At 38.1% G+C, this 9,205-nt stretch overlaps 1 protein-coding gene and 1 pseudogene across 13 annotated transcripts in view; both read left to right on the top strand.

The window, feature by feature from the left end:
• The window catches only part of ADGRL2 (adhesion G protein-coupled receptor L2), a 199,448-nt gene that overhangs the window by 80,081 nt on the left and 110,162 nt on the right, over positions 1-9,205 (top strand). The window lies entirely within an intron of this gene.
• Positions 4-1,174, top strand: LOC108535582 (negative elongation factor E pseudogene; annotated as a pseudogene). Its single transcript, XR_001887277.1, has one exon. The product of XR_001887277.1 is annotated as a negative elongation factor E pseudogene (transcript).

Raw genomic sequence — 9,205 nt, 5'->3', positions numbered from 1 at the left:
CCCCCCGGACTGAGCGAGGAAGAGGAGGCTCTGCAGAAGAAATTCAACAAACTCGAGAAAAAGAAAAAGGCATTGCTGACTCTAAAGAAGCAAAGTAGCAGTAGCACAACCAGCCAAGGCGGTGTCAAACGCTCACTATCAGAGCAGCCTGTCGTGGACACAGCCACAGCAACAGAGCAGGCAAAGCAGCTGGTGAAGTCAGGAGCCATCAGTGCCATCAAGGCTGAGACCGAGAACTCAGGCTTCAAGCGTTCTCGAACTCTTGAGGGGACGTTAAAGGACCCCGAGAAGGGACCAGTCCCCACTTTCCAGCCGTTCCAGAGGAGCATATCTGCTGCTGATGAACTGCAAGAGTCATCCAGACGTCCCTAGAGGAAATCTCTGTATGAGAGCTCTGTGTCTTCTAGTGATCGACTTGGAGAACTAGGGCCAGATGGAAAAGAGGCAGAGGGCCCAGGGGCTGGTGATGGTCCCCTCTAAGCTTTGACTGGGGCTATGAAGAATGCAGTGGTGGCCACTCCTCAGCCTCCCCACCCCGAAGCGGCAACCATGAGAGGAACCGGGACAGAGACCGAGATCGGGAGCGGGATCGAGACAGAGACCGAGGGCGGGACAGGGATCGGGATCCGGATCGAGATCGGGAACGGGACCGAGAGGGTTCTTTCCGCAGGTCGGACTCATTCCTTGAACGGCGAGCCCCTAGGAAAGGGAATACTCTGTATGTATACGGAGAAGACCTGACGCTTACCCTTCTCCGTGGGGCCTTCTCTCCTTTTGGAAACATCAATGACCTCTCCATGGACCCACCCAGAAACTCTGCCTTCGTCACCTATGAAAAGATGGAGTCAGCAGATCAGGCGGTTGCTGAGCTCAACGGGACCCATGTGGAGTCTGTACAGCTCAAAGTCAACATAGCCCGGAGACAGCCCATGCTGGATGCCACTACTGGCAAGTGGCAAGTATGTCTGGGGCTCCCTTGCTGTCCAGAACAGCCCTAAGTGTTGCCACCGGGACAAGAGGACCCAGATTGTCTAGAGTGATGACGTCTACAAGGAAAACCTTGTGGATGGCTTCTAGGGAACAAAGCTGGATTCCTTGTGCCTTATATGCCCCAATGCTGGTCTCAGTAAAATACTGAGGTGGAAGCTTTGAAAAAAAAAAAAAAAAAAAAAAAGTCACTTAAATATGTTGTATGGGCTTGGCGCGGTAGCTCACACCTGTAATCATAGCACTTTGGGAGGCCAAGGCGGGCCAATAACTTGAGGCCAGGAGTCCTGAGGGCCAGGAGTTTGAGACCAGCCTGGCCAGTGTGGTGAAACCGTGTCTCTATTAAAATTACAAAAATTAGCCGGGCGTGGTGGCACGCACCTGTAATCCCTGCTACTCAGGTGGCTGAGGCACGAGAATCACTTGAATCCAGGAGGCAGAGCCAAGATCTTGTCACTGCGCTCCAATATGGGTGACAAAGTGAGACATGATAGATAGATAGATAGATAGATAGATAGATAGATAGATAGGATTTTGGATCCTCAATAAATAAGTTGTATTTTGGATCCTCATCTGAACAATGGAAATTATAATTCTTCTGGTTATCTCACTGTGTCTAAAGTGATGTCCTGCTGTGTTGCCTTTTTCAAAGAGTGATCATTTGAATATTCTTATAGGAGCCCTTACTGGAATGCTTTCTAGCGTATTATTTGCCTCAGATACTCCATCTGTTTTTGGAGTTATTTCTCAAATAGTTGGACATTTTTTCTCTTCTTAAGGGTGAAATATGTGAGACAGCCTTTTCTAATTTGTACAGAGATGAAAAATTAAGTCAGCCTTAAGTTCTTTCTTGACTGAGAGTCTTTCCCTATCTGCCTAGGCATTTGACTGTCCCCTGCCTCTATCAGTATCTTTTTGTCCTTCCCTCTCAAATCCCTACTTTAACCAGCGAAGTGGAATATTTGTCTTAAACATTGTGGTGTTATTACTCATCCCACCCCATTTCTTCCTGTATTTGTTTGAAATGCCAGTATACTCATATTGCATAATATAGGATAAACAGGTTTGTATGCAGAAGTGTGAAATTATATATTGTTATGAATGGTAGGGGAATTGGTAGATCTGGGACTCAAAATGATTGCTAGAACTTTTGTATATATATTTTGGTAAGGCATTAATTCACTGAGTACTTCAAATATTAATCCCATGTTCACATTTGAAATCGTTTAATCAAAATGCTTTTATTTCCAAGTTGTTACAAATAGTACTGAAAAAAGAAAGAAACCTGCCCTTGTGATTGTTCTTGCTCATGGTTATCCTCTCTGTTCTTTCTGCTTATGCTACCAGGGTAAGCTGAGATCTGCCTTCCTTCATAATATGTTTTACAGCTCCAGTTCTCATTAGTCTTGCTTTACTCTCAGTTCCTACACCGCTTATAGTCTGCACCACATAATTGAATATTTATTTATATATCCTTCCTTGTATGGATTGGTGATGTTTCCATCTGTTTCTTTGCTTCCCCCGTAGACCTCAGAGTATACAAGGTGAAGACAATATTTTGTTTAATCTTTCCCCAAATCTTCTAAAAATGTTAGAGCACCTAAGTGGTGCTCAGTGAATACTGGATTAATTTGTTTTTTCCTTTTCTCCATTTCCTTTCACTGAGTGTGAAACTTGCTAGAAACCACATGCCAACCCCCCTTTTTTCCTGAGTGTATCTTATTTTTTTTTTTTTTTTTTTTTTGAGACGGAGTCTTGCTCTGTTGCCCAGGCTGGAGTGCAGTGGCACGATCTCCACTCACTGCAAGCTCTGCCTCCTGGGTTCACGCCATTCTCCTGCCTCAGCCTCCCGTGTAGCTGGGACTACAGGCACCCACCACCCCGCCCGGCTAATTTTTGTATTTTTAGTAGAGACAGGGTTTCACCGTGTTAGCCAGGGTGGTCTCGATCTCCTGACCTCATGATCTGCCCGTCTCGGCCTCCCAAAGTGCTGGGATTACAGGCGTGAGCCACCGCACCCGGCCCCTGAGTCTCTCTTTTTAATGGGCCTCTCTTCTTTCCTGGTATGCCAAGATAGATGTACTACAAAAATCTATAGATTATATAGAATTTGTACAATTTGTTTCTTGATATTAAGTATCTGAAGAAAAATGTGGACATAGAGAAATGATGATTCATAATATGTTCCAATTAGAAATGTAAAAGTTGGTTAAACATTAAAAAATCAGCTTGGTGCTACGGATGTGGTTTTTTTTCCTTTAATCGTCAGAAGTTTGCAGAATTTACTATTTTCTACCGTAACTAAGAGATAGTGCTTTCTAGCAGACCTATTGTATAATTTAATTTATGCCAAATATACTACTAATAATTTAAATATCCCACATAGTTAGGATCTTTTGGTATTCAACAGAGTAAAAATTAATTTTATCTTAAAAACTAGAGTACAAAACCTTTTTTTAAACAGTAAAAAATCTGCCTTCTGCAAACTGTGTCCAGATAACCAGAGCTGTTTAGATGGATAATGACACAGTAAATGTGAAAGCAGTTTGAAGAACATACACGTTAGCATTATGGTTAGAAAGAGTGAGGGATGGAATGCCTTTGGTATCCATGACATGTTTCAAACTGAAAAATATGCAGTCTGTTTTCGTAGTTCATAAGATGCTCCACAATCCCCTCTCAACCAGTTCTGGTAGATAATTAAGACCTAACACATTCATTGTATGTAATGAATCGTTTCTCTAATGCTTCTAGAATTCAACAGAATTGGGAAATAGCCCTCAAATAATTTTATGTGGGGCTTTATTTTCTTGTGGAACCCTAGTTGAGAAAGGCTGTACAATCTCTTTTAACCTCTATTTGAACAAAGTCTTATTTTGCCATGTATATGTTTGAAGACCTTAGCCTTTCCAGATTACTTTTACTTGACCCAGTTACTTAGTGGTTAAGAATGTATTGACTATACAATACAGTCCAAATCTGGTTGGCCCTATTTGTTTTCTAAAGTTTTAAATGTAGCTATGTTTTATTGACAGCATTTTTCCTACTTAATTATGTCTTTTGTTGACAGCTCGAACTGTCTCTATTTACTCTTATTTAGAATGCAGCTGGCAACAGCAGTTGGTTTGTGAAACCCAGGCATATAATTAACTTCCCCAGTTAAGGTATGGTTTGTTTCATTGGGAGAGAAAGGATTTTGGGGGGTATGTTTCTTTAGTCTGAGAAGTGATGCAGTTTATTTTCAGTATAGTGTATTTTATATGACAGAACATAAGCAGAGAATTTTTAAAAAATTATAACATTCTAACATTACTTGAGCACTAAAGTGCTACAAAAAATACTTTGTTATTATTTGAACCATGAAAATCAGATATTAACATTCAGTGTAAATGTCAAATTAAGACAGGCCAGTAGGAACATTTATGATAATGTTCTTCTCACATCTACTTGCATGGATAATGAAGCTTTGACTATTGCTTTGATGTAGATTCTTGAAGAAAATCCTCCTCCTTTTTCCAAGACACTTTGTAGTTACTAATTCTAAAAGAGAATGTAAGTGAATCCATTTATTTAAAATAAAATAAAAATGGGGGAAAGATATTTAAACAATAAATTTCATACCATGAGATTTTTTATGTCCTGGTTACTTTATAACCCAGTAAGCTGCCCTGGGTTCTCTCCTGATACTGCACAGAACTTTTGTTTTTCATCCTCATCTTCCTAGTATTAATTCAACTATATTGTTTTTCTGTTTCTAACACTCTTATCTAGATTTTTATAATTATTACTGTCTTCCTTTATCAGTTTTAAAAGTTAAGATACATGGTATTTTTGAGATCAGAATTGTAGCCATAATATTGATGTGCTGCAAATATTAAGAGAAAAAGTCCTTAGTTGCCAGTTTTTTGTACACTCAAGTGTTGTGGATTCTTAAGAATAAATGTTTCTTTGTTTTCATATGAAACTGTCTTTTTTTTTTTTTGGATACATGTCTTACTTTGTCACCCAGGCTAGAGTGCAGTGGTTTGGTTTCCTTCAGCCTTGATCTCCTGGGCTCAAGTGATCCTCCCGCCTCAGCTCCCAAAATAGCCGGGACTATAGGCATGTGCGACAACTCCCAAGTAATTTTGTACTTTTGTAGAGACGGGGTTTTGCCACGTTACCCAGGCAGGTCTTGAACTCCTGAGCTCAAGCTTTGTAATCCCAAAGTACTGGAATTACAATCACGAGCCATCACGCCCATCTCAACCTGCCTTCCTTTTTGCCCAGCCCGTGAGAATGACCTTGCTAATGAATGATTTTTAAAGAATCTTGCTACTTCTTTCTGCCTGGGATTATGTGTTGACTGAATATAGTTTCCTAAAAGATACTGTTGATTTTTTTAAACTAAACTTCTACCAGACTTTCTGCTCTCTTGTTCCAAAATTGGACAATTTCCTGCCTGGTATTTTATTTTTAAATTGAAAATGGGAAAATTGCTAATGATGTTGAAAGCAAAAATGGTATTGAATGCTTTCTGACTAAATATAGATTGAACAAAGCAAAATACTATATATCTGCTCTTTCATGTAACATTCAGAAACTCTTATGACATAATCAGGGCCATTTTCTGTATAGATGGGGAGATAGGCATATAAATATGCTAGGTAAGTGACCAGCTCTAGAGGAACCTGATATGAATGTGACCCCATACTGAGTTTAATTAAATAAAACAAATAATGAATATGTAGAATCACGGCCCTTCCTGCTGATGAAGAAGATAATTTTTATTTTTGATATAGACTGATAGAATGAAAACTATATTGGTAATATTGTGTATATTATATAGTAATTGAGGTGAGTAGAGATAAATTTTTAATTGAGTGATCTGTAAGAGTGTTCCAAAATAACATATAACAAAATTAACTAAAGGAGTACTTTTGAAAACAAATAGAATTATGTTGGAAAACAAGTGTCTTTAATGGATTAGTTAAGGAAGTAAAAATAATATAAAGCAATGGAAACAGCTTATGGAGTTAGAGACATAAAATTGCCAGTTTATTTATTGATTTTATTTTATAATAGTTATTATTTGGAAAATGACCAATATGAATAAATAGAAGTAGGGAGGGGAAAATGAAAGAAAACTGTTTTTAGCTGGTAACATCTATTTGGCAATGTCTTTACTGTTATGCTTATATTTGATTTATAAATGTTAGCTGTAACATATTAGTGTAAATATTTGTGTTTATTTTATATATGACTCTTCTAACCTGATGTCCCATTTCTATTTTCAGAGGAATTAAAAAAATGTTTAAACATTAAATTCAGAGGAATTAAAAAAATGTTTAGACATTAGTGATTACTGGTTCAAAAACAAGTCTTCTGATGATAAATTAATAAATTAGTAGAAACTTCCCATAAACACAGCTGCTAAGGCCTGCCAAAGCACCTTGGTTCCATTTCTTATCTAGGCCTTGACAAGAATATACTATTCTTACTTAATTACTGGTCACAGATAGAAAAGGAAAGGCCTTGAATTCAGCATTTGTGTCGTCGCTTGGCCCTGTTCAGTCAAGCTCAATGCATGTTACACGACTGCCTGAGAGGAACAGAAAAGCTAGTTTCTCAGTCTCTAACCAGAATGCATGATAAGGCTTGGTGTCAGAAAGGGCAAGAAGGGGATCACAGCAATTATGGCAGAGGCAAAGTAGTTACCTTTACAACCAGATTGAGGATTCATTGCGATTTATTATTTACTACTTGAAAACCTCATTCTGTGATTTAATTAAGGGTTGAGATTTCCATGAAGTCTGTCTTTTCCAAATTTGAGCACCCTGTTACTGTTGTTTATGTGTACACTGAAATAATCTCAAACTGATTTTACTCCAAAATCGTGACGAATTAGGCTTAACATGTAGTTTTTTGAAAATTTAGACAGGTCACTTAGATAACAGTTGACTAAAATTAACTGGATCTTATATTGGGTGACGGTAATCAATACTTACTAGTAACAGTAACAGTGACCCCCTGGGTATCTTCAAAGCAGCATGGGTGTAACAAGTGAATTTTATCTTTTTTGTTGAAAGCAGCTTTAAATAATTTATACCTGATTTGTATTTCACTGTATCATTTTAGATATACACATGTTATTTCTTTGCAGTTACTTAATGGTACACGTTTTTTGGGAGGGGAGACCAAGTCTTGCTCTCGTGCCAGGCTGGAGTGCAGTGGTACGATTTCGGCTCACTGCAATTTCTGCCGCCCAGGTTCAAGCGATTCCCCTGCCTCAGCTCCCAAGTACCTGGGACTACAGGCACGCATCACCACACCCGGCTAATTTTTTGTATTTTAGTAGAGACAGGGTTTCAACATGTTGGCCAGGATAGTCTCGATCTCCTGACCTCATGATCGCCCGTCTTGGCCTCCCAAAGTGCTGGGATTACAAGTCTGAGCCACAGTGCCCGGCTTTTATATTGTATAAAATATATAAGGTATACCTTTTATATTGTCCAAATTACAGTTTTAAAAATGTGATTGTAATCAGATAATTCTTTGCCAGAAAGCAAAAGTTCACCTTCTTAGAGTGAGTTAACCATTAGGTAATTTTGTATTTTATGTTTTTTTCTTCCCAAATATTCCTGAAATGCTTTTTACCTTTGCAGATGTAACTCTAAGCTGACTACTTATTCAGCATTAATTAATAATAAAATATGATAGGCTTTTCAGCCTATGGTTTTATTTGAACAAAACCTTTCAAATAAAATAACTTTAAACATTTATTGGATTTCTATTTAAAATGGAGTGTTTTCATGTACTCTTTTAAATTAAAATAGTGTCTGCTTAGTTCGTTTACATTCTTTCTGTCAGAATATCTGCCTGAGGATTCTATATATAATTAATGTAAGAAAAACAAGAGGGTAATCCCTTGGTAGAAAACTGGTAATGGATTAGAAGACCATAGCTCTGAAATTCCAGAAATGTGACACATTTTCTCTGAAAGATGCACTTAGGCCTGATGTCTAGAGATATTAAAAAGTGCCCCCTAGTGTAATTAGCTAAAGATAGACATTCCTAATATATTTTGTTGTATGGTTAATATGGAATATTATAAGTAAATTCATAACTGATACTAAATATGATTTGAGAAGAATTATTACTTTGGTGAGAAGAGAGCTCTGAGTGTCACTTGAAGCTTCAAATTTCTTGCTGAACTAATTGATATAATATACAAAATGTGTATTGAGAATGTGCAGAACAGCCACGCAGGTAGTTTGATCAGTGTTTTTCAATATAGTACCTAACATGAACTAGTTTAAGAAATTTGAGGAATCCACATAACTATCCTTGGTTCCAGTTTTTTCATTCAAAAGTTTAGACTAAATCAGTGCTTTTCAAATTGTGACTTACAACCCATTATCAGTTTGTAAGCACAATATTTAGTGGGTTACGGTCATCATTTGTGAAAGAGAATAGCAAATATCAGAATACAGTTTATATAATGAGGATTATTTCATGAAATTTACATTAATTATATGTTCATATCTTAAGGGTACAGTGTTTTGATATAACATGTCACACTTAAGGAATGTAGTAAAAATATATAAAAGGAAACACTGGGCTGCGTGATCCTAAAAATTTCTCCCAGTTCCAACATTCCCAAGTGAAATTTTAAACATGTAGTTCTTCCTTAAGTAGCATTATATCATTATGTTGTTTAAATAGAATTTGACACATGCAGATGCATTTTGGGAGAAAAAGAGGAGAAAGGTGTAAGACTTGATATTCTGAGAAACTAATACCTATATAAATTGTAATTATTCCTAATTGCTATGTGTGATAATTCAGACGTGCACAAAATCGCTGAGAGCACATCAAACAAATGATTAGTTCTCATTGTCAGGCCCAGAAAATGCCTCATGACTAATATTAGAGTACATCCTTTAAAGATGAGTATGATTTCATTCATTTGGGATAGAGAATTCAGGGAAAGAGTCTGGATACTTTGGATGTGGCTAGACAGTCAAGAGGCCTTGGCCTGTGCCATACATAGGTGTTTGGAATTTATCTTAAAAGACCAGGGAGGCCGGGCGCGGTGGCTCAAGCCTGTAATCCCAGCACATTGGGAGGCCGAGGCGGGCGGATCACAAGGTCAGGAGATCGAGACCATCCTGGCTAACACGGTGAAACCCCGTCTCTACTAAAAAATACAAAAAACTAGCCGGGTGAGGTGGCGGGC

Source organism: Rhinopithecus bieti, unplaced genomic scaffold, assembly GCF_001698545.2.
Source record: "Rhinopithecus bieti isolate Rb0 unplaced genomic scaffold, ASM169854v2 scaffold_13184, whole genome shotgun sequence".
NCBI lineage: Eukaryota > Metazoa > Chordata > Mammalia > Primates > Cercopithecidae > Rhinopithecus > Rhinopithecus bieti.
This window is presented reverse-complemented; position numbering and strand designations above follow the sequence as displayed.